This window comes from Delphinapterus leucas, chromosome 3 (genome assembly GCF_059928025.1).
Source record: "Delphinapterus leucas isolate spDelLeu-1000000601 "Yukka" chromosome 3, BTC_Dleu_Yukka2, whole genome shotgun sequence".
NCBI classification, from domain to species: Eukaryota; Metazoa; Chordata; class Mammalia; order Artiodactyla; family Monodontidae; genus Delphinapterus; species Delphinapterus leucas.
The window spans coordinates 65,602,291-65,629,010 of NC_143131.1; the positions used below are offsets into that span (position 1 = coordinate 65,602,291).

At 38.1% G+C, this 26,720-nt stretch overlaps 1 protein-coding gene across 1 annotated transcript in view; it reads left to right on the forward strand.

Annotated features, from left to right (window-relative positions):
- The window catches only part of RASGRF2 (Ras protein specific guanine nucleotide releasing factor 2), a 257,405-nt gene that overhangs the window by 24,336 nt on the left and 206,349 nt on the right, over window positions 1–26,720 (forward strand). The gene's annotated exons all lie outside the window — the stretch shown is intronic.

The window sequence follows — 26,720 nt, forward strand, 5'->3', positions numbered from 1 at the left end:
TTCTGGGTCATAATTTTATTAGTTTTGCTATGTTTCGCACTTAAGGAGGAAAAAATCCTCCAGATTTAGTAACTCCCGCCCCCCCCCACCGCCTCCCATTCCTGCAAGTGCGAAATTTGTATTTTTTTCAATCACCATTTCTTATTAAAGTTAAAGCAGACTAATTTTATGCTCCCAAATGTTCTCACTTTGCTTCTAGATCTCCACCTTGAAAAAAAGAGGCTGATGGTCTTTGTTGTTGCATAAAAATTTTTAGCAGCTTAATTTTCCATGTAAGTCAGGCCAAACAGCTTCTACTGCAAATCCCCGAGGGCGGCTGTGAGAGGCGCTAGGGATGGAAAGATGGGTAAGATGCCTACATAACCCCTGGGGGCTCATAAAACAATGTGTAAAATTAAGAGGAGCTAAAACTAGATCAACCAGAAGTTTGATTTTTTTCACTGTGGTTTCACTATAAATCACTCAGACTTAACTGATTAAACTTGGTATAACACTTATACATCCAAAAATTTAAAAATATTCTCTTTGGTTTTTGAGGGCATGTTGAGAGTTCTTTGAAAAACTGATTTCCAATTTTGTAGATATAGATACTGGAAATATAAGTTTAAATTTCAAGTCAGGCATTTTAGAAATTAAACTGAGAGCAGGAGGAAGGGTTTTGAGGAAATAGGTAGAGACTTTTTTCAGGATCTATTTTTTTTTTCTTTTCCATTGATGAGTTTTTTTTTGTTTTTTTTTTAAGGCATGTGTTCCAAGGCCCATGGGAGCAAAAACCAGTAGGTTTTTAAAGTGTTATTACGTCTATACTAAAATAGGGTACTTGAAATTATTCTGAAGATACATCATTGACTCAATTACAAATAATTTTTTCTTTTTGTGTTTATAATAATATCAGGAGATAGCCACTTTTGTTATGAGCTGTGAGTGGGGAGTTGTTACCTGTTGCACCTTAACATGGTTGTCTGACCTGTTAACATATGAAAACCAAGATTTTTCTACTTGGAGAATATCCAGACTCTCATCTTCAGGACAATTTTCTTTATACTTTATAAAGAAATGTAACCTCCAAATAGTTTGACTTTCATGCCACTTTCTAATGGAAGTCCTAAAAAGGTCCCCTTATTAAGAATTTTTTTCTCTGTTTATCATCATACAAGTTATGAGTATTTCTCAATCATTTATACATCTCTTCGAGGTTAGAAATTAGAACCTTTGGTGTTTGTAGTAAAACTGAGATGTACAGAAGCAAGCACTCCGAAATGGATTAGGAGTTGGATTGGGAAATCTGTCCGTTTGTCTTGTGTTAGACATACTTCTGTGACTTGGGTTGGCTTAGCAGGCTGATATTTTTTGTGTAACACTGTCTGTCTGGGTGTGTTTGAAGAATGAAGAAGAAACTGCAAAGATAAGAAAAAAAAAAGTTTACCTTAAATCTACAGTTTATGCAGTTGGTTCTCTTTCAGTTAATTTGTATTGCTAATGTGCTCACTTCTTCTCAGGCACCTAGACATGGTGGACCTGTGAAACGGGTGAGGTAGAGGGTGGATGTGAGGCGCTGAGCAGGGATCCTGTCAAGGTCTGCTTCTCCAAATATGCTTCTGGAACTTTCCACATATATGTCTCCATCAACCCCATAAACATACTTGAAGGTTAGGGCTTGAAACGGGATTTAGGGAGGCAGAATGGGTTTCCTCCACCATTTCTGTGTGACTTCTTAAAGGCAAATCTCTTAACATTTCCTCTGTTTTTTCTATTAATGAAATCTGTTTTCAGATGTGTTAATAAAAATTAAGAGTTTGGCTAGGATGATTTCTGAGTTATCTTCCAATAATGACATCTCCTCTTTCTAAGATTATAACAGAAAGTGTGAGCTTTTTGCTGTGCACAGGATGTGAAAGACAATTTCACAAGATTTAAAGATGATCAGTCTCTGTAATAAACACTGCATCTGAGTAGTTAAGGCCAAGCAGGTGATTGAAGTGCATATTCTGATAAATCCAGTCAGCAGATGTGCAAAACTATAGAAACATGACTGCTTGAGACAAAGACGTTCTTATCATTCATATTGGAGGGCGACACATTGTAATGACAGTGACAGTTGATGTAATTCTTGCTATAAAATGCCTCTAATCATTCTTGCCAGTTTAAATTCTGTTTCTCCTTCAAATAATTTAAAAATTCTAATTAACTGTGGTAAGTTATAAAAAGAAAACATTCATTGGTTTGCTTCTTCTAAATAATAATTCAAAGTAAGTTGGTTGACAAAAGAAAATTAAGGTTTTTTCCTTTTTTCTTCTTTCCTTCCATCTTTCCTCCCTTCCTCCCTCTCCTCCTTCCCTTCCTCCCTCCCTCCTTCCTTCCTTCCTTCCTTTCTTTGACCATTTTATCTTAAACTGTTTCCAGTTAAGAAGAAAAAAGAAAGGTATTTTTCACTTTCCAAATGTGCATAGGTTGAAGGAATATTTGCATTGCTCCATTTTCTCAATAGTGTCCCAAGATTTCACTTTGGTAGGTCCTAGGGAGATTGCAAGGCTCTCTTATCAACCTTCTATAGCAGCTATTTCTTAGGGATAGTTATGGTGATATAATCAAAATGTGTTCAGTTACAGAAAATTTTAAGTGATATTCATTTTCTCGAAAATGTGTGTTGGTGGTACTTCTTTCTAAAAGAGCTCCATTTATGGAAAATGAAAAACTTACCTTTTGTTCCAGGTGAAGGTGTTTAAGGAGGAAGGGAATTTGTATGTAGTAAGTACCTTCTATGTGCCAAGCTCAGTGTTATCTTCCATTATTGAATCTAACTTGAACCTCACTTCACCTCTTGGAGACTGGTAATGTTCTTTCATTTTTACCTATGATAAGACTGAGGCTTAAAGAGTTTTAGGAGATGACCAAAGTCCAACTCTAGGTAAGAAGATTGAATAATCTTGAAGAGTGCCTTACTAAGGAGACTATTTAAACCCACTGAGGTTCAAGAAATTTCAAATTTGGGTGGAATAGGGGCTGGGGTTGTAGTATGTGAATCACTTTTTTGTTTATTCTTATTTCCCCTTAAAAACCATTTACAGGACAGGTTCGATTCTTGAGAAATACAATTGCAGACCATTACATTTTCAAAGAAAAATGAGATTTATGTTTAAACAGTTTTGCATGGCATTCATTTACTTCAGTAAGGAATCTTTAAAAATATTTGCTCTGAGGGTGAAAATACACATCCCAATTAGCCTGATCTGTTTAAGTGGTTGTATCTGTCTTGCCTGCTAGCAGGAGAGACATACAGGAACAAAGCCATCTTTACTCTTATTTTCCTGGGAATGTAGAGTGGTCTATTCAGGCTGATTTCAGTTGTTTCAGTGGGGGTGGGTGGAATATCTCCTTAGTTCTGGAGGTTTAAAGTAGTAGATACTTGTTATATTAGTGCTGAATTAAACATGTTGATTTAATTTTAAAGGGATTAAGGGTTATGTGATTTCCCCTGTCACCTCATTTCTAGCCAGTCATTTTAGCCTTCCAAACTTGTCCACCAGCAGAAGATTTTAATCATTTTATCAAATTAGGCAGAGCTGCATGTAAGCCCTGAAATATTTGTAGAGGGTGGGGAGTGTAGATCATGGGTTTTTGTTCCAGTTCATGTTGTTTAATTGAAATAAAATAACAAACTCAGTGTTTCCTTTTCAGTGTTTGCTTATTGAACACAAATAAAGGGCAAACGGAATAAAGGTATTTGTTAAATCTTGTAAAACGTTTTAAAATGTAATTTAGGAAAGAAATGACTTATCACTTGAACTTTGTAATCATTCTTCCAATTTAGATTTAAATGAAGAAAAATAACCTATGGATTAGAAAAATACAGTTCTTTTAATTTTGACTACACACTAAACCTTACTATTTGTATTATTGTACTTATCGTTAAGAATTCTACATAGAAAAATCCATCCTTGATGTGACAGATGTACATAAAAATGAATTTTTATTGGGACAAGTATTTTTCTGTGGGTTTTAATAAGTGAGCACTAAATGGTGGAAAATATTTGTAGTGTGATAACAAATTTTTTACTTTCTTTCAGGAATTAAAAAATAGAGATATTTTTCTTTCATTGGATGATAAGTCCTAAAGCATGTACGATAAGCAAATGTTTCTGGTTTTAGCAAGCAAATATTAGTAGTTTGTTAAAACAGTTGTTGGCATTGCTGTTTGTTTAATGCAGATTATACTTTTTAGTTGACCTTGTCCATATTTTTCAATAAATATGCATGCTATGTCAGTATAATTTTTAATTTTGTAGAATAGAAAAAGCTAGTATTTAAGATTATTTTGTAATGAAATAAACCATACTGACAAGTAATATGGATTCACTCAGGTCTGAAATCCTAATTTCACAATTTTAAAGTAGCTTTATGTTTTTATGCCTGTTTATTTGTCCTATAAGAAAGGGATAGGGGCTTCCCTGGTGGCGCAGTGGTTGAGAGTCCGCCTGCCGATGCAGGAAACACTGGTTCGTGCCCCGGTCTGGAAGGATCCCACATGCCGCGGAGCGGCTAGGCCCGTGAGCCACGGCCGCTGAGCCTGCGCGTCCGGAGCCTGTGCTCCGCAACGGGAGAGGCCACAACGGTGAGAGGCCCGCGTACAGCAAAAAAAAAAAAAAAAAAAAGAAAGGGATATGTGTGTGTATGTTTATTGAGTTTATCTTCCATCATTAAATAGTAAACATTTGTTATACAGTTATATATGTTGGAGTTTATAGGTTTTTATTTGTGTCATTAAGACATGTATTTCAAGACATGAGTTGTAAATCCAATCGGTGTACAATTTGGGGTGCTTTATTATACAGGACTAATGATTTTAAGTTAATCATGGTATAAATTCCTCTCTGAAATTAGTTTATCTTAATTCAAGACTATGTATAGTAAAATCTTAGTTAATATTGAAACAAAACTAGAAACGGTATTTGTTAGGTATCAATATAGCACTATGGTAAATGTTTGGTTACTGTATAATATTTGGCCATTATTCTAAAAATTAACCATTATTCCAGAATTATTCATTACATTTCAGTTGGTGTAATTTTCAAATATTAGCTGATTGTGAAGTTAGAAATATATTATTTTGGCTCCACCAAAGGGTATATTTTACCATTTTTGCCCAAGGAATTCAAATATGATTGTGTGTATATTTGGGGGGGAAAAAAACCCAAACAGCAAGTTTTCCTTTTCCTTTTACTTGAGAAAACATTGGTATCATAAAGTGGAACAAGGAAGCAGAAAACACATGTTCTCACACTTTTCCTTTTTACTAGCACTGGAAAAACTTACTATTCACGAAAAATGAAGATTCAAATCATTTTTCTTAAAACTCCTCATAGTGAATACAAAATGCTTCAAATATACTTTTAGGGAGACGGCAGGAAAAAAACCAAGTTTGAGTTGATCTGTGTTTATTTAAATGATATTTCTTTTCTTTTTTTTTTTTTTTTTGCGATACGCGGGCCTCTCACTGTCGTGGCCTCTCCCTTTGCGGAGCACAGGCTCCGGACGCGCAGGCTCAGTGGCCATGGCTCACGGGCCCAGCCACTCCGAGGCATGTGGGATCCTCCCGGACCGGGGCACGAACCCGTGTCCCCTGCATCGGCAGGCGGACTCTCAACCACTGCGCCACCAGGGAAGCCCCCTATTTCTTTTCTTTTTGAACTGTGAAGGAAGAAATCAGAAAGTTGGGGAGGGCTGTATAAGTTCCAGCCTCAGAGTACAGTAAGTTAATGAAAAATAGAATTCTCATAAGGTCTGAGAAGATACAAATAAAACAACCTTAAGAAAAGCTATGCTTAAAAATAAAATTTATTGACCCTTTAGTGCTTCATTTTTTAAATGTAGGCCATAATTTCTTTTATTAGCTCTCCCCATACTTACCATTGTGACATTGCTGAGACCAATGATGATGATGGAAGCAGCCAGGGATCTGAGGGACCCTGGTTACTGGTATTCGCATTCTTTTCAGGTTCCTAAAATGTTTTGTTTTGTCATTTTCTGATTTAATGTAGACAATGCCTATTCATTTCCCGAACTGTATTTATGAACTCATGCCATTTGTGTGACTAATGTAAACAGGAGGGTTAGTGCTGTCAAATAGAGGGATGACTGGAAAGCTAAGAGGCTTCCTGGGTTAGAAATGTGGGAATGGGGAGGTAGTAGCCTGGCCTAAGGCTCACTGTGGAGCATCGTAACTCTTTACAGAAGGAGTCATAACAACATAATGTCAGTGATGCATAGGTATAGGAGGCCACTCATATCCAGTATGAATTTGCTTTCTTTTAAGTTTAAGAATATCACTTTCCAGGTCAGATGGTAGTATTGTGTATGGTTCCGTTCAGGAGTTAAACCGCGGGGGTTTCAGTCTCCACTCAGCTGCTTACCAGATACATGACGAGCAATTTCTCTTTCTAAGCCTGGACCCCTGCCTGTGTTGGGGATCACGATAGTACCTACATCATCCAGTTGTTGGGAGACTCATAGGCAACAGTCCATGCCAAGCTCTCAACACAGGGCCCAGCACATACGTAGCACATTTGTCAGCTGGTGTTTTTATTACTCCCTTTCTAATATAATTCTTTTTTGATTTTCTTCTTGTTGCTTTCATTACTAGGGTCACTTAGGTGGTTTTTTTCCTTCCTTCCTCTTTAAAAAATACTTTTAATTTAACACAGACAAAATAGAACAGTTTAGGGAACACCAATATACTCATCGTAGAGCTTCAGCAATCTTCAGCTTTCTTGTGATCTCTGTTTTTCTCCACACATGCCTTTTTTGTTGTTGTTGTTGAACTATCTTAAAGCAAAGCCCAGACATCATTATTTCACTTGTAAATAAGGAAGTTTTTGGTTTTTGGCATAGCTCTTGTTTGGCGCTGAAGATTGTACTAGGTGTAGCTCTGAAAAGAATGATCCAGGAAATGTTTGTAATGTGTTTCTCTTTTAATGTGTGTTACTGTAATTGTCATCATCTTTTTGTTTCTTTGATATCATGTTAAAGGAGAAAGCTTGAGACAGTAGTTGTGAGGACATAAAGGTAGTAGAATTAGCTTTTAAATAAGTTCCGGCATGTTAAATCCTAAAGAAAAATTTGAAATCAGTTTTTAACCATGATCATGGTGTAAAGGTATTTTCGTGATTTGACCACACTCTAGAAGAAATTAAATTATTGGTGGTTCTGTTACTGAGGGATCTTCTTTTCTTTATTGAAGTCCATTTACCAAACTCTTCCAGCAGCTGGAAGAGTCTTGTTTAGGGTTGAGTGAGTGCTTTCTCCTCTGATGCCCTTAATGCTTCTCATCGCTCAGTATTTAGCATAGTTTTGCAACAATCAGGATGTCATCCATAAATCAGTGTTTCATCCATCTTTCAGAATCAATTCTGAGACCCAACAGTAGGCAATGCTATTTTAAGGCAATTACTAAGGTTTCATTAATCAAGTGTGCAGTTTGCTTTCTCTAGTGTTGCTAAGCTTTTCTAGGGTGAGTTGGTCTCTGTCACATGATTATTTGCCTTAGGCTCTTTTTTTTTTTTTTTTTTTTTGCAGTACGCGGGCCTCTCACTGTTGTGGCCTCTCCCATTGCGGAGCACAGGCTCCGGATGCACAGGCCCAGCGGCCATGGCTCACGGGCCTAGCCGCTCCGCGGCATGTGGGATCCTCCTGGACCGGGGCACGAACCCGTGTCCCCTGCATCGGCAGGCGGACTCTCAACCGCTGCGCCACCAGGGAAGCCCTTGCCTTAGGCTCTTTTGATTGCAAGGGAGAGATATAAACTCAAGTTGTCTTGAATAATGGGCACCTCTGTGTGTGGTGGGGGACAGCAGGAATATTGTAGGGCAATATAAGGGCAAGTACCGCTCTACATTTATTGTGACCTAGCTGTGCTTTGGACATTGGTACTGGCTAACATGTTTTTCAGTGCGTTTATGCGTCTTTGGTTACTTACTGCCTCTGTTTTCTCATAATTTCTGCTACCCCTCCTTCAGGCTGCTGTGCCCCTCGTGATACTGACTCAACATATTGTGGTCCCTTTCTCTCTGCTTTTACTGCTTCAGTTCTCACTGCAGCATCTCTTATTCACTCAGTATATTCAAGCTCGTCTTTCTGTGAGAGAGAATCTGATCGACTCAGTTCACATTTTGGGGGCTAGACAAGACCATTGGTCTCCGACCGGTCCATAAATTGGCTGTCAAACAGCAGGGACTGTGGGTGAGGGATTTTCATGGAAAGTTTGGTGGGCGTGAGAGACATTATTATTGACATGTCCAGTGTATTCATCAAGCTAGTAAATATTATTTTCACCAACTAATATTTATGCATTTAAGCCACCTTCTTTTCCTTCAGTAGTAGCTGTACATCCTTACCTTATCAATAAGATCTTTCCAGTAAGGCAGTTTCTGTCTTCTGGTCCTGATAGGCCTCCTGTGTTGCTAAGGGTTCATGTTCATAATTTCTCTTTACTTTCTTAATACTTTAATATTAAAAATTATTTGAATGTTGTTCTTTTAACAATAAGCATATTTTTCAAAGTATAGCATACATATAGAAAAGTGCACAAATCGTAAGTGTGCTGCTTCCTGAATTCTCACAAAGTGAATATATTTTTGTAAGCAGCATCCCGATCAAGCCATGGACATGATCAGCCCTCCAGAAACTAACCTCATGTCTATTCCTCTTCAATGCTCCTCCCCATGGGTAGCCACCATCCTTACTTCTAACATCATGGATTGCTTTTGCCTGTTTTTGAACTTTGCCATTGACTCATGCAATAAGTACTCTTCTGTGTCAGACTTCTTTCCCTCAACATCACATCTGTGAGATTCATCGATGTCTTTGGGTGTTGTGATTCATTCCTTTTCAGTTTCTTTGTAGTGTTCCACTGGATGAGTATACAACAGCTCCTTTACCCATTCTTTATCTACTGTTGATGGAACACTTGGATTGTTTCCAGATTGAAGCTATTACAGATAATATGGCTATGGAAATTCTTGTACAGATATTTTGTGCACATACATGTATACATTTCTGTTCGGTATATACCTAGGAATGAACTTGTTGGTTCATAGGACTTACTTATATTCAACTTCAGTAATTACTGCTGAACAGTTTTCTGAAATAGGTATATCAATTTATGTTCCCGCTAGCAGTGTATAAGAATTCCAATTGCTCTACATTCTTGCTAATACTTGGTATTATCAGTCTTTTTAGTTTTAAGCATTCTAGTGGGTGTGTAGCAGTATCTCATTTTGGTTTTCATTTTCATTTCTCTGATAATTAGGTTGAACAGTTTTTCAGGTATTTCTTGACCATTTGATTGTTCTCTGTTTTGAAGTGCTTGTTCAACCTTTTGCCCATTTTTTAAAAAATTGAGTTGTCTTATTGATCTGTAGGAGTTTTAAAATATTAAGTTAAACTCTATGAATTGCCATTTTTGAATGTCAAAAATAATTGAACATCATCTTGTTCATCCTAGTATATATGAAGACACGAGTCCTTTGTCAGTTATATATATTGGAAATATTTTCTCCTACTCTGGTTTGCCTTTCTACTTTCTTACAGGTGTCATTTGATGAAGAGAAGTTTAAAACTTTAATGTCGTATAAACTCTCTGTCTTTTTCTTTGTGGCATTTTTCTGCCCATGAAATGAATGGGGATGGGGACAGCATCCGGAGGTGCTTTGTGTAGAAGGTGCAGGAGCTGGGGCCTTCCCTTGCTGCTCTGTGGTCAAAGCAATCAAGTGCATCACAAAAGATGCAGCAGTAAGTAAAACAGAATGCACTTGCAGCAGCTTCGGGCTGCCACACCAGGATGTTTTCCCTTTGGAGGAAGGCTCCAGGGGCAATTCAAAAAGAAAAAATCATAATGTTCTTTTCTCCCTCATACCTTCTAGGGTCTGAGGTGTTCCCTCCCCAGGTGTTGGGTTGTTGCTCTTCCTCTAGAGATGCATAGATGTATATGCACCAAAGACTTGTACAAGAATTTTCATAGCAGTGTTATTCACAAAACTTCCTTTCATCTGGAAGGGTCAGGTGCAAGAGGGACAAGGTACTTTTATAAAACTTAACCAGAGTTAAGCTTGAATCCCTGACACCCCCTTTCAGCTCTGCTGCCACCTGTAGGTTGTGTCATCTAGGCTGGCCTGGGGGTGCTGTTAGGGAAAGAAAAAGGCATCATGCCCAGCGCTGGTCAAGATGGAATCCTCAGTTTTCAAAATATATCTGTATAATGCCCTATAATTCTTCCCCTTTTGTCCTGATCATTACCCAGGAAGTGGCCAAGAAGGGATGACCCCTTTCTTGGAATACCTGCACTCACTGATCAAACTGCCTTACTAAAGTATATGGACCAGGAGGGAATGAGGGAGAAAGGGTTGGACAGTCAGTCCATTGTTGAGTATACAGATTAGTTTCAAGGGCCACAATGGTGTGACTGGAAACAGCTAACCAGTAACCTAAAAAAGTATCAACAGTGGTGAGGTAGCATTGCTAGTCCTGAGAGGGCTTTGAATGTCTGGTGTAGCCAATCTACCAGGAGTGGGAGGGGTTTCACCCCTTGTGACATGGCCTCTCCCATTGTGAGACAAATGGGTCAACTTTTGGCAGGCGTCACAAGTCTGCCCTGTAGTGGTAGCCTTCTGCATTAGAAACAGAGTCAGGCTCCAGCACAGCTTGATTCCAGTTGATTCCACAGCCCTTGATTCCACAGTCCTTCTTGTGGACATCTACATGACTGATCCATACAGTTCAGTCAGCAGACATGGATTGTTCCCAGGTTCATGTTTCCAAAGAAGTGTCTCTTTAATCTTACAGTCTATAGTTTTCCAAGTGGCAGACCAAACAGCTCTGCCATTGGCACCAGCCCAAAAGTCTGAGCCCTACCCTCTGACTGGAGCAACTACCTCTGCTTTTTCTTAGCTGACATAGCTGACACTGAGGCTGACTAGCCACAGCACCCCAATGGATACCATTGGGTCTCAGCTTAGCCAAACCATCAGTGAACCGGACCCAGATATTTAGGGAATTTCTGTGAATCAAGGACCCTATTGAGTCAGTGGCTTTGCCTCAGGTAGCAGAGCAGATAAAGTTCCCCACAGAGAGATACTTGCTACTTTTTAAAATGTAAAGCTGAGATGCTTCTGGGGCCAGACCAGCTACATTCTTGAATATACCTTTTCCATTGAACAAACAAGGTTTTAGCCATTCCCACCTTGTTAGTTCTTGAGTCTGAGCTGATTCATCCAAAATGGGAATTTCAGGCTGGAGAGTTACAAGACCTCTATGGGTCAGTTTTGACAAGGACTCAGCTGTAAGCTAATGGTCACCTGCATACCTTGTAATTTTGTTTGGATGGTGGACATTGTGTGTGAAAAATCAAAGAGGTAATTTTAGGCTCTGCATGATGTGTTTTCCTTCAGAGAAGGTTTACTTTTGCTTTCTTGCAGGCATTAATGTGGGGTATTTTACACTAATCCATTCTGAGAATGAGCTGATGAAAGATAGGTTTCAGATTTGTGAGAACACTATTCCAGTTTGTCCTAATTTCTGAAGTATAGCCTTTCCAAGGTCTTATCAGGAATTCTGGGTGTTTACATAACCCCTTCCTCCTTGGTCTCTTACATGCCCCATGGGACTGCCAAAAACTCAGTGCTGATTTCCAGACTCTTAATTGCTGCTTTCTGCCTGGTCTCTTAGCCTCTTGGCTCTGTACTACTTAGAAATTGGCAAATTCCTTGAGTGGAACAACTTCAAAGACTGTCAGGCCCACTAGTTGACTTCCCTTCTCTAAGGTGTCTTTACTCCTTAGATACCTTAGACCTTAACAAGGTCCTGGCTGCCTTGTTATCTCACTGATGCTTTCAAATGGATTATTTTGGGTATGTGTGTGTGTGTGTGTGTGTGTGTGTGTGTGTGTGTTGTGTGCAGCTTTTCTAATTGTTCTTAGTGTGTGTGTGTGTTGGAGTGGTAGGTGAGGGTCTGTAACAAGCAACCTGGTCATTACCACTTAGAAATGAGTTTTAATAGTGAGCCTAAACATGAGTGAAACTCCTTTCAAAGCAGTGGAAAAGTTGTCTTTTTTCTTTTCTCTGGAAATTTATCTGTTAATTACTTCTAATTCAGTAATGATAAAATACTAAGAACTCAAACCACAATTAACCCTTATTTTATCAATTTAATTCAGAACATCTTTGAATATGGTGTTTTTGAAGAAAATAAAACAAAAAATTCATTTTGTAGTCGTAAGATTTTTTTACAGATGTTTATCTTTATACCACTACAGAGTGCTGAGGTGTATATTTTGAGGGTACCGCGGTGTAAGTCCCATTTTATTCCTAACATAGATTTAGTTTAAACTTTTAGATTGTCTTCTCATATCTGATGTCTGTCTACCATCTATCTAACTATGTGTGTATGTATACCTGTCTATCTATCATCTGTCTATCTTAGTTGATGGGCGTTTAATTTAAAGCAGTCATCTTTCTCCAGGCATAAGTTAGCCCTTTTTTCTTGGAAAGTAAAACAAAGTAAAATTAGACTATTTCATTTAGGATACTAATTTGTTAGTATTTTATGAATATTGTTTTGTATTATACAATTGTAAGAGTTACCATTAAATGCTGATTTGGGATTAAAGAGCCAAGCACTTTACATATATTATCTCATTTAATCTTCACAACCATCCCGAGATATTGGTATCCTCTTTATTTTACAGATAAGAATACTGAGGCTTTAGTGGTTTAGTAATTCTCCCAGGGAAGAATTTAACTAAGTGGCAAACTTAGTTAATAGAGCCTAGTTTAGTGACTTAGCATTTGTTGATCTTGGCCCTCAACTAGGAGCTAGAAATATATAACCAGGAGGGAAAAGTTTTTGTCTTCAATCTCATTCTTCTCTGCCTTGGTACATTTGCAGTTTAGGTGGAAAACTTCTCAGCCTGATCTGGCCACGTTCATAAAACCCATAAAGTAAGTTATAGCTTCCACCCAAGGAAACTATATGTTATATATGTTATATGTCAACAGGCAAAGCTATGGGCCCATATTTATCCAAGGGAAGCATTTGAACCCATTTATGTAACCTCTATAATCTCTGTATGCTTGCCCCTGTGCTGATGTGGTGGAGAGTCGGGTGTTGGGGAACAGGTCAGTCTGTTTCCAAAGCATCCCTGTCTTTCTCCCGTGCTGCTGATTTCTAGCACAGGCTTCCTTCTTGGTGTCTGCTTAGCACCTTGAGGGGCCCAGTGTTGAAGATGTAGAAGACATAGCCCTCCCTGCCATTTCTGACCTTGCCTATGCTGTCTCTTGACTCTGATAAGATCGCTTATGTTTTGAAGTGAGTCCACATCCTCAGTGCTTTGATTTATGCTCCTGCTTTTTGGCCACTAGGTCTAACTGGATTGTAGTCTCTCCTGACCCAGAGCAGCAAATACTGTTGTCTGAAACATTAGGCAACTGAGAATGGTACTTGCAACTTGTGCCATCAATGTCAATGTGAGCAAAGGAGAAGGCATTTATATGTACTCAGTCTTTGTGTTCCAGGCCAGAGTATCTTCTTGTATTTGTTTTGCTGGCAAGTTTCACCTGTTGTCTCTGGAATTGTGCAGTCAAATGGTTGAACTGTAGCATCTTGTGATTCTAGTGCCTTAGCTGTAATTTCCTCTGTGAATGTTATTAATCCAAGTTCATTTTCCTCATGCCAGTTTAAGCTGAGACCATCCTTCTTCCTGTTCTCCTGCCATGTCCTTGTCTTACAGCACTGAAGATGCAATGGCATGCCATCTGGTTAAACAGTACAGAATGCCCAGTACATTGAGGTGAAGTTCCCGAGTTCAAGTTCTAGATTCACCTTTAACAATGTATGGATTCTGAGGCTTAACCGTTTCCTCATCTGGAAAATGGGCATGATAATTCCTACCTTGTAAAGAAAGTGGGAATATTAAATTAATTGAGGCAATCTATATGAAAAGTGTTTTGTAAACTAAAATGCTACAAGAATATTACTTTTAAATTCTTTACAATTATATTTTTTCATTTAAGTGAGGGCCGTTTAAACAGCAGATTAATTGAAAGTTTGCTTACTGCAGGTGTGTGTTCTGTTCATTTTATCCATTTGGAGAAGCAGACGGCTTCTCTGACTAGTTTGTCAGCATCTTTGTGAGCCCAAGGTTCTTAAGTTCTATGGAGAATATTTAGTGGATGACAAATTCCTCAAGAAATAGTTGGAAGATTACTTTTACTAAGTGCAGGAGAATATTACCTAAATAGATCAGTGAAGAAAAATTTTTTTGTCATTTAGATACTTTCTGTTGTATAGATCCTTCTGACTGTAATAAATATTAAATATAGTAAAGTGAGATTAATAGGTAGTTTTTTCTGAAGAAAAATGTAGCTAAATTGGTATTTGTGCTTTAAAAGTTCCGTTTTTTACAGAGAGTGTTTAAAATGTATACTGAAAGATAAATAAATCCACAGCTTACATATTTTTCTCCCTTTTGGTATAAATTGCCATGTAAACAGAACATTTTTATTATTATTATTTTTTGTTGGTTGTCCTCCTAACTTTTGAAAAAAAATTTTATTGGTGTATAGTTGATTTGCAATGTTGTGTTAATTTTAGGTGTACAGCAAAGTGAATCAGATATATATATATATATCTGAATATATATATATATATTCTTTTCAGATTCTTTTTCCATATATGTTATTACAGAATATTGAGTAGAGTTCCCTGCCCTATACAGTAGGTCCTTGTTAGTTATCTGTTTTATATATAGTAGCGTGTATAAGTTAATCCTAACCTCCTAATTTAGCAGAACGTTTTTAAAGCAATTTTTAATTCATAAAAGTAATGTTTCTGGGGATCTAAAGTACACCATGGGGACTTCCCTGGTGGCGCAGTGGTTAAGAATCCGCCTGCCAATGCAGGGGACACGGGTTCGAGCCCTGGTCCAGGAAGATCCCACAGGCTGCGGAGCAACTAAGCCCGTGTGCCACAACTACTGAGCCTGTGCTCTAGAGCCCGTGAGCCACAACTACTGAGCCCATGCGCCTAGGGTTTGTGCTCTGCAGCAAGAGAAGCCACCGCAATTAGGAGCCCACGCACCGCAATGAAGAGTAGTCCCTGCTCGCAGCAACTAGAGAAAGCCTGCCTGCAGCAACGAAGACCCAACACAGCCAAAAATAAATAAATAAATAAAGTACACCATGGTGACTATACGATACAGTATTGTATACTTGAAATTAACTATAAGAGTAGATCTAAAATGTTCTCACCATGCGCATGCGTGCACACACACACCCCACAGACACAGTGGTTACTATGTGAAGTGATGAATTTGTTAGCTAACCTTATCATGGTAATCATTTCACAACACATAATATATCAAATCATCACGTACACTTTAAACTTACACAATGTTATTTGTCAGTTATATCTCAATAAAACTGGGGAAAGAAAGGAAATCAGTGAATGGATATAGATAGTATATATTTTCTGATTCCCTGAATTATGTATAGAAGTGATTTGTTATTCTTGAACCATTGTAGCCTAAGTGGATACCAGTCAAAATACCTGCATTCTTATTCCAGTTCTTTGAGAGAATAATTAAGGCATATATAATTTCTTGAACATTTGCTCAGGGATAAAAAACAGAGCTTGTTTGTTTGTAAATAATTGAGTGTAAAGGTCTGAGGTTTATGATCTTGAAACTGTCTTGCTAGTGTCTCAGACACTAGCTCATGAACCCAAATAGATCTCTACATTAACTAATATCTAATCTTCTATTTTTATGCAGTTGCAATAGAAATTTAAATTATTATTAATTAAAAATTAAATGATATAGGTGTGTAACTCTAGCTTTCAAAATGCATTCACATATATTATCCATTTGATTTCTTAATAACTCTATATTACTTGTGTTTCCTTTACAATTTCTAACTTTTTAGGCACATTATTAAACTTATTAATGAATTATAAAATTCATTTGCTCAAAAAAGGAGTAATGTTTTTGTGTAAAATTTGAAACTCAGAGAACTGAAAAATAAGAAAATTAAAATTTCCTGAAATCCCATTCCTCAGAAAAAATTATGTATTGAATTGTTGGAGGATTTCCTTCAAGAGTTTTTTTTCAGTGTATGAATATAATAAATAGACATTTTTAAAGTGGAGCATAATCAAGATCATATTTTATGTACGTAGAGTTTTGGATCTTGATATTTTTTAATTGAACATTATATTGTGAACATTTTGTTTGCCAGTAAATATCTTTGAAAACATTATTTTAAATTACTGTACAGCATTCTTTGTCCCACAGTTGTAAACATTCTTCTGCTGTTGGATCTTTAGGTTGTTTTAATATTATAAAGTTTTGCTTTGGTATAGTAAGTAATGCTGCAGTGAACATCAGGATGACATTTGTGAACAAATTGTCAGGGCAGGTGGAGGCATATGCAAAGAAATTAACAAATAAAAAAGCAGGAAGTGATAGGCAGCCTTTTAACTCTGACCATAAGGGTATTTTCCCCAACTTCTCCACCTTAATTAAAAGCTGTTTTCTCTAATAAATGCCCCACTTGCATTTCAAGGTCGTTTTGTAACTGGTTAAAAACCCAACATAAAATGTGAATTTCTGGAATGGAAGTACAATCTCATCTGTGAGTAAAATATAGAAACAAATATGGCCAAATATGGTAGTCTAATTTTGGGAAATAAAGCTGTAGACCTATGAATGATTTTTGGTGGGATTTACTTTTCCTAGGGGGTGTTTGTTATGATTAGTTAGAGTGCCTAGGATCATGATAAGTGAGTTCCATTTGAATGCATAAAGTAGAAATGCCTAAAATCACCGTATTCCATTGATTTTAAGCGTATTTGGATTATAATGTTTTACATTTTCTGAAATTAGAATGTGTTTCCTATCAATGTGCATATTTGGTTGATGTGGTAATCCTTTTCCTATAAACTTTTACTAATTTATGTTGATTTTGTAATACCATTATAGACACAAAGAAAAGCGGGAGGTTTCAGACTAAGATACTTGACATTTGTTTGTGTTTTCAGTGCTCTTTGCTCTATGTGGTTTTTTTTGTTTTTTTTTTTTTTTGCGGTAGGCGGGTCTCTCACCGTTGTGGCCTCTCCCGTTGCGGAGCACAGGCTCCGGACGCGCAGGCTCAGCGGCCATGGCTCACGGGCACAGCCGCTCCGCGGCATGTGGGATCTTTCCGGACCGGGGCACGAACCCGTGTCCCCTGCATCGGCAGGCGGACTCTCAACCACTGCACCACCAGGGAAGCCCTATGTGGTTTTTTTAAAAGAATTTTTAAAAAATTAATTAATTTATTTTTGGCTGTGTCGGGTCTTAACTGTGGCAAACGGGATCCTTCGTTGCAGTGCACGGGCTTCTCTCTAGTTGTGGCTCACGGGCTCCAGAGTGCACAGGCTCAGTAGTTGCGGTGTGGGATCTTACTTCCCTGAGCAGGGATTGAACCGGCATCCCCTGCATTGCAAAATGGATTCTTAACCACTGGACCACCAGGGAATTCCCTGCTCTATGTGTATTTGCAGGAGTATAGAGGTATATGGATGTCTATATGGTATCATATGCTGGGGGCCTTTGACCTTTTTTTTTTTTAACATCTTTATTGGGGTATAATTGCTTTACAATGGTGTGTTAGTTTCTGCTTTATAACAAAGTGAATCAGTTGACCTTTTGATAATAATTAAATATAAAGATAGGGAATATCATGACCATGTGAGGAAGAGGAAAATTCAGTGCTTGGTTTTTGAAGTGCTTAACTCTAATCTTATCTTGGTGGTTATCTCTTCCTGCAGCCCATCTAAGCCACACGATCTTTGATTACTAAAATTCAAGATGTTGCTTCTCCATACAACTGCACAATTATCAACTTTTTTGGCAGTGAGTCTTCATTTTACATATTTTTCCGTTGTGGTTAGAGAATGGCAAATTTGACTGATATTTCTAGCCCATCCTTAAATTGGATTGTGTTAATCACCTTTTGTGATTTAAAAAGACCAGAACAAAATAATGAAACCCTCCCTGGTTAGGATACTCATTCTTTCCTACCTTTAATGTTGTTAACATTCCCTCTTTGGGCTTATTCTTATCCTTTCCACTGAGAACATCTCTCATATTCCTGGTGTCCCACCAGCCCACCCCCATCATGCCTCTCCCTGTGGCTTTTGATAATGAGAATAATTTTGGCCCCAAACAGAACTTCTGAAAGAATGCCATTGATCTTCTTATGTCCCTTATTTTAAAACTTGTACACTGCTGTGAATTTAAATAAATGGGCTTTCTGGCTTTGTTGTTTAGACAGAACATTAATATATTTATTCTTATTGAGGTATAGTTAATTTACAATGTGTTAGTTTCAAGTGTATAGCAAAGTGATTCAGTTATATATATGTGTGTGTGTGTGTGTGATATATATATATATATATATATATTCTTTTTCAGACTCTTTTCCACTGTAGGTTATTACAAGATATTGAGTATAGTTCCCAGTGCTATACAGTAGGTCATTGTTATTTACCTGTTTTGTATATAGTAGTGTGTATATGTTAATCCCAACCTCCTAATTTATCTGCCCCCTTTCCACCCACTATCCCATTTGGTAACCATAAATTTGTCTTCTGGACATCCCTGGTGGCACAGTGGTTGAGAGTCCGCCTGCGATGCAGGGGACATGGTTTCGTGCCCTGGTCCAGGAAGATCCCACATGCCGTGGAGCGGCTGGGCCCGTGAGCCATGGCTGCTGAGCCTGCACGTCCGGAGCCTGTGCTCCGCAATGGGAGAGGCCACAACAGTGAGAGACCCGCATACCGCAAAAAAAAAAAAAAAAAAAAAAAATTGTCTTCTATGTATGTGAGTCTATTTCTGTTTTGTAAATAAGTTCATTTGTATCATTTTTTTAGATTCCACAAATAAGTGATATCGTATGATATTTGTCTTTCTCTCTTTGACTTACTTCACTTAATATGATAATCTCTAGGTCCATCCATGTTGCTGCAAATGGCATTATTTCATTCTTTTTTATGGCTGAGTAATATTCCATTGTATGTACATGTACCACATCTTCTTTATCCATTCATCTATTGATGGACATTTAGGTTGCTAGATGAAACATTTTATTTGAAGATTATTTTAGGGTCCTGGAAGGCAAGTTTGTTTGGAGGCTCTCTGTCACATTGAATAAAGTAGGAAACTCCATTGCCTTTTCACCTGGCAGTCTTGTTGGCTAGCGAAGTAGGATGCTTCCAGAGAGCCCACTCACCACACCCCCTGCGCACCCAGCTCCCAAATTTCTCAGGAGTGCTGCTCATGACATCAGAGTTAAACCCAACCAAGTGTTTCCTAGATACTTTCTAATCTCTTTTGCACATTTGTCTAAAAGTTACTTAAAGTTTTGGAGCTGTGTTTTTATATGTCAGTAGTGTTACTGTAGTCCCAATACACCAACACTATTTACTTACACTAGTTACAAAGTGAAAACCTTCCATTTTTCTTAAAAGATTTTTTTGATGTGGACCATTTTTCAAGTCTCTATTGAATTTGTTACAATACTGCTTCTGTTTTATGATTTGGTGTTTTGGCAGCAAGGCATGTGGGATCTTAGCTCCCTGACCAGGGATTGAACCCACACCCCCTGCACTGGAAGGCGAAGTCTTAACCACTGGACCGCCAGGGAGGTCCCTGCTATTTTAGATTTTATTAAGACTTGTTTTTGTTATTGTTCATACTGTTTGGCTTAATTGATATCACAACATGGGTTCCAAGTTTTCTAGGACAATCTTGATCTAAAATATTCTATCTCTGTGGTCCCATGAAAGCATTTGGGTTTTCAGATCATGAGGTCATGATTTGCTTTGGAAATTACAGTACCTGTACTTCCTGATAGCTTTGAAAAAATTTATGAAACACTGGTTAGACTCTTAAATGGCATTCTCAGCAGTACATATGGTACAGCTGAGATGGAAAAGAGACTCATACAGCAAGAGTTGTATTTGTTGTTACTGAAGCTTGTGAATGCACGTGTGTGTGTGTATGTAAGAGGTATCCCAGACAGTTCCTTTCTCCTTCTAAAAAGTGCTTTTTTAAAGCAAAGTTTCTAGTTTCAATGGGAAAATTACAATATTAAATTTGTTTTCAGAGAACAATTACTTAAGGGATAAAGTGTGTCATAAAGGGAAATAGAAGTTTGACCATGAATTAATTCACTAGCACTGGGGCATTACAGTGATGTGACTCATGCTATAAAATGATAAATCAGGACAAGGGTTAGATTGGCTTTTCTGCCCATGAAGGCTTTAATGTATATTCTCACCTCAGGTGTCTTTAGGAGGCCTGAATGTCCTCACAAGCCAGATCCCCCTGCATCAGAGCCCAGGCACTTCATTCCTTCCTTTTTTCACCAAGCAGGTTTTGAGCATTTGCTGCAAAGTACTGTACTGAGGCCTATGAATGAAGTTTCAGGTCTAGTCCCTGATCCTGAAAGTGCCTGTCTAGAGGGGAAGGTAGGTGGTGTATTTGAAGGAGCTCTCTGAGGATGTGTGAGGCTTACTAAAGGCCGTATGTGATCAGGGGGCGAGGAAGACCTTTCTGGCTTTGTGGCCAGAGAGGGTTGCAGGCACATCTGAAGTCCTGGGTCCTTGACAGAGGAACCAAGTTTAACTGGTAGGAAGAAGGAAAAGCTAAGTTCACTTTGGGTTAAGCTGGGACATTTGGGTTCAAGCTGGGAGTAACATTTGGGCAAGACCAGAAAAGCAGATGGGGCAGACCACACTCATTTGCTTTTAAGTTGTGGAGAGACTTGGAGGGACACCAGTGTGGGGAGGGGAGAGGCAGGGGAGAGTTGAAAAGGCAATCTGGCATGGTGTTCGTGGAAAATGGAACAAGGAAAGATGGGAGCCTGAGAAAGAACCTAGGAATTTTGTTCTATTATTAATAAGGTTTACTGTGAGGAATTTTTCCTGATATCAAACGGGGCTTTACAAAATTAGATCAGAGCAGTATCTCTCAAAGAGAGCCATGTGTTATGAGAAATATCCACTTGTGTGCCTTGGTGTTTATCACTTGTTAAAATGGATTCACACCAGAAAATTGTGGGAGAAAGCTGAGTTATCCAAAGTGAAGCACGTTTCTTCATGACAGGATTTCTCAGAATCTTTACTATGCAAATGGCCTTGTTAATTCTCCCTTACTTGATAGTCTATTCTAGAACCAAGGTAGGCTGGCACAGTGAGCCGCAGAGACCAAGCTGTGGCACGCCCCTGGGCCTCTGTTCCTCCTCTGGGCTACTTTGGTTGCCAGCACGTTGGGGTCTTCACTGTGGCAAATGCAGGGCACCGGATGGTGGAATCTCTGTCTAGGAATCTCAGCTGCTGAGTCTCTTCTGTTCTAGCCAGCTGTCCAAGTGGCAACGACCTGGGTACTTAGAAGGAGACAGGGGCTCACCGGAATCCAGGTTACAGTGTCAGCAGTGTCCTTGTCTTCCTTTGGGCCAGTTGTTTTCAGCTTGAAAATGTTTCCAGTTGAGGGCACTTGGGTGCAAAGCTGCTCACCACTCTGGATGGGCCACCCAGGCAAAAGGTGCTATTTAAGTACTTACACAATATCCTCAATTTTGCCTCTTGGCCTGCAAAGCCTAAAATTATTACTATCTGGCCCTTTACAGAAAAAGCTTGCCTCTATGTGGCTTTTAAGCACTTAGAATGTAGCTAGACTGAATTGAGATGTGCTATAAATATTTACACTTACACATTCTGGCATTTGAAGACTTGGTACCAAAAAAAAGAACATAAAACGTCTCAATAATTCTTTTTTTATTTGATCAGATGGTGAAAGGATATTTTAGATGCACTGGGTCAGATAAAATGTATCGTTAAAATTAGTTTCACCTCTTTCTCTTTCCTTTTTTCCATGCGGCCACTAGCAAATTTAAAATTACATGTGTGGCTTGCATTTAAGATGTACATTATATTTCTGTTGTATAGTGCTGACTATAGCATAGCACCCAAGTTTATTGCCCACAGAGCTCTTTCTTTAAGGAGTCTCTTAAATAAACCTAGTTGGTTTCTCTTGGGGCACAAATTTAGCAAACAGAGCCCTAAGCATATTCTAGTTTGAGGGTTTGTGTTTTGTTGACAGCTAAGCTATTGTTTAATAGATGTAAAGTCTTACCGTTAAATAAAGATACATACTTTCCTTTGTGTTTTTCCAATACAGATATATTTATTATTTTATATTTTACTTTAAATCAGGTATTCACTTATTATTCTCATTATGTATGTTTTAAACAATCTATGAGCTATATATTTCCTGTGATATAAAAATCATGAGCTTATCATGTCTGCTCTGATTCAGCAACTCCACTTCTAGCCTTCTGTCCTAAGGAAACAACTGGATGAGTGTGCAAAGATGTGTATCTAAGTACTATGCTCATTATTGCCTTTAATGAAGAAAAATTGGAAATAATTTTTGATGCCTCACTATAAAGATTGATTACTTAAATTATGGAATAGCTACATAATTATATTGCCAATATAAATGATGGCAATGAATTATTAAAAAGTATTTATAGACAATCAGTATTTTAAAGAGAAATATATGAATTTGTACTTTAAAAATTCTGAAAGAAAATAGGTTCTAATTGTTCATACTGATTCTCTTTGGGGAACTTTGGGTTATCTTAATTTTCCTCATGCCTATCTATATGGTCTAATTTTCTATAATAGACTTGTATATCTTATGTAATTAATTAAAATAATTGCTTAATACTTTGTAACTAATGCATGAAATAGCTCCTTGAAAAAGTTCAGGATTCTTAGTGAACATATTTATGTGGACAGGAATTCATAAAAATAGATTTTGTTGTCACATAATGAGGGATTTGAGATAAAAAGCATTTTCCCCCAGATTCCTCACATATTGCAAACAAATTGTCTTGATATTAAGGTAAGTAGTCATTGGTAGGGAGTAAAGAAGTTACTTTACCTAAAAAATAAAGTTCTTACTTGAAAACCTTCCAAGATCTACCCTGGGCTCTTCACTTCACCACAATTGTGATGGCCCGTGATTTTTCCTCTAAAATAATTTCCTGAAATTTAAAAATGCTTCGTGGCTCGTTATTTTTAAGTGACCCAGCATAGGAAGGATGTGGAGGGGTGGAGTACCATGGGAACTGCTTCCAGTTAATGGAAAAATTGTTTGAAAGTAGACTAAGGTCACCAAAAGTAGCCTAAAGTGATTGCTATTACAAAGCAAAGTTTTTTGTTTTTTGTTTTTTTGTTTTTTGGGTTTTTTAAATTCTGGCAGGCAAATACAGAAAGTGTGACTGACCCCAATAGGTCTGGATAGTTTTTGGCATTTTGTTTATTTCCATTATGAAATTCAATCCTGAGAATCAGTTGAAAATGTAAGAAAATTACTTTCACCATAGTAGTTAATAGGTGAACCCCAGCTAGCAAGCAGAGCTCTACAAATGGGATTTACCTTTAGCATTCACAATGTTAAACAAAGTTTCATAGACTCTATTACATGTGCTATTCTGGTATTATATATTTTAAACAATTTATCCATCGCTTCAGCTAAGTTAATGGGAAATAAGTCAACAGCAGTATGTATATTATTAAAAAATCGGTGATAGGTTCTTTAGATTATTAAGACATTAATGGAGTCAACGTTACCCACTTCACCCAGTCAGGTAGTTTGTAATTCTCTGTGCACGTAGCACCTCATACATACTTCTTACAGCTTTGGGATCATTGTGGTTATTATCTATGCATCCGTCTGTGTTCTACTAAACTCTGAGCTCCTTGACCACCAGAACTGTGTCTTACTTGCTTTTGTATCCCTAGCTACCATTACAAGACATGTAGTTAGTGCCCTTTAGATGTTTATTGAAAGAAGTAGGAGATGAACGTTCTGGATGGTAGAATTATTAATGAATCCCTGTATTTAAAAGGCAGTAGCCTGAATTGCCTCATGCCCCATGCTTTGTGAACACAAGAAAATCCAACAGTCTCTAACTTGGGAGCTTAAGCTACATATTTTTCAGGGAGAAGTCTCTCAGTATTTGTTGAAGTCCATCCTTTTATCTCGCTCATCACTACTTGAATTCAGACCCTTATCTTACCTCAGTTGCACTTCGTGACCCCCATGCCTCCTTTCCAGTCCATCCTCCACATTACCATCACACGTCTCTCTTTAAATTAGTTATGATCAGATTATTCTCCTCCTTAATGTCTGTCCTGGCTCCTTGTAACTGCTAGATAATCCTGCCTTCTTTGCAGGACCCCGCAGCCCTCAGTGGTCTGGCCCAGTTACTCCCACTCTCCTCATGTCTGGACCCCAGTCATGCCACACAGAGGTGGTCATCATTCTTTAACAGGCCATGTGCTCTACTGTGTTCACTGCTTGAAATGCTCTCCAGCTTCCTACTTCTGCCAGATGCCCTCCTCTTCCGTGGAAGACCAGCTCTCTGACCCCACCAGGGAGTTTGCCACACCCTTCCAGTGGTCCCTGTCCAGGGCTTCCCAGCTCTCTGATTTGCCTTATGTATTTGTCTTTTGCTTCTTGACTTCTACTTCGATTCCCATGGCTCAGCTACATTGCTCAAGAAATGGGCGCTCCCATTTACTGAGTGCTGACTGTGTGCCAGGCATTTTGTTGACTTGGTTCCCACTGGATCAACAAATCCTTGGGGGCTAACCATTTACCCTGGACTGAGCATCTAGTCGGGCAGGAGTTCTCCAAATAAAACATATTGGTTGACTGTAGACCTTTCCATCATCTTTTAAAATAAGCAGACAAGTATCCTAAGTCATTTGAATTCAACGCTCATTTTATTTTGGCTTCAGGCAAAGACAATTTTTGCAAATACGTTAAGTGGTGGGTCATTGTGTAGTGACATCGCTCGTTTACTCTGCTAGTTTGTTTTTGAGCAAATCATTGTACACTAGTGGGAAGCAGACCATGGAGGGAACACAGGGATATGGTTTCATTTAAAACTAAGAGTGTTGCCCCGGAACACTGAGACGAAAGGAGAATAAAGCCAGAATAATCATGGTGATAAGTGTAAAATGTAGATTCTTTGTTAAAGGAAAACCACTGTGAAGTAGCTCGTCACAGTTTCATATGACTTGAAATACTTCGTGACATACATTCTGTTCTCCAACTGCCACCTCCATCACTCCTGTTACTTTTTGCCTCTGTTTTTGATCATGGTGTGAAGTTCCCTTCTTCCATCACTGCCAATCCAGGCAGTGGTTCCTTAGAAAGCTATGTTAGGGATCACCTCCACAGTGCTTCCTGTTATATCTGTCATCTTTCTCTTTATTTCATTTATACCACATTATCATCTCCACTTCTATGTAGCTTTGAAATAAATGCACTTTATGTATATATTTTTATTTTTTATTATTCTGCGAAGTACTTGTAGCCAAGGCCAATATCTTATTTTTCTTTTAAGTTATCTGGAGTTCTTAGTACCATTCTGTGAAGGTTGTTATTAAATGTTAGAGTCTTGCTGAATTAAATCATTGTTAAGTGTTTGAAATCTTAGTTGATGTATACATAGTCCAGCCCCTGATGGATACTGTTTGCATTTATTTGATAGCAATTGAGAGAGACACATACTGCCTGGCTTCAGATACTGACTTTGCTACGTATTAGCAGTCTATCCTTTCTGTGCTTCAGTTTTTCATCTCTTAATGAGGCTGAAAGTCACATCCAGTTCATAGGGTTGATGCAGGGATATAACAATGTTGAGAGCAGACATGTGCAAAATGCTTAACAATATTAACCACTATGTATAGCTTGTCCATACAAACACAGAAAAATGAAATCTAACACAATATGTGTAGTTTGTATATACATGATTTACGTTCATGATTATAAAATTGACTTGTTGCAGGCATGAAAAAAATTAAGGTGACATTAATTGTGACTCAGAAAGTTGAACATTATTACTATTATTTTTTTAAAAGAAAGAGCTCCCTTAGTGTGTGTCGATACTTAAAATCAGGTTAAGTCTACTGTATAAAGTCTGGCCTGAAGAAACTGGATGTTAAAAGAATTGAGTAAAAACATACTTAGGGAAATGTTTTTCATGATTTTGCTCACTTCTGGGCAGCCATTTTTAGTTTAGACATTCTACTGTAGTGAGGGTTCCTTAAAGACTCCTCTGTGTGAAATTTTGTGTTGGAGCAAACTTTATCATTGGCACAACTAATAATGTTGTTGCAGTTGGGAGCCTTTACTGTAGAGTGGTGGGAAAATGTTTTCATAAAATGCCCCGTCGTGTTAGCAGATGAGAACGGGAGGATGGCAGCGGACCATAAGCAGAGCAGTTACCCTACTCCCTGCCCAGCTCCATTTTGCAGCCTGGGCTTTATTATATTCTTGCATTCTGAAATGTATTCCATGACTGCCAACATGATACAGCGTAGTTATGCTGTAGTGAATCATGCCATCAGTCAGTTTATAAAACTCAATATAATCATATTGTGTAAAATGCAATTATAATACGAGTCATAATGAGATGTGAGAGATGGATGAGTCCTCTGGGAACTATTTGTTCACTTCTAGAATACTCTCCTTTGTGTGGATTGTTTATTGGATTCTGGGATGCCTGTGCTTATGTAGTCTTTCCCTTCCAGCCTAACTTTAGAGGCTGCCA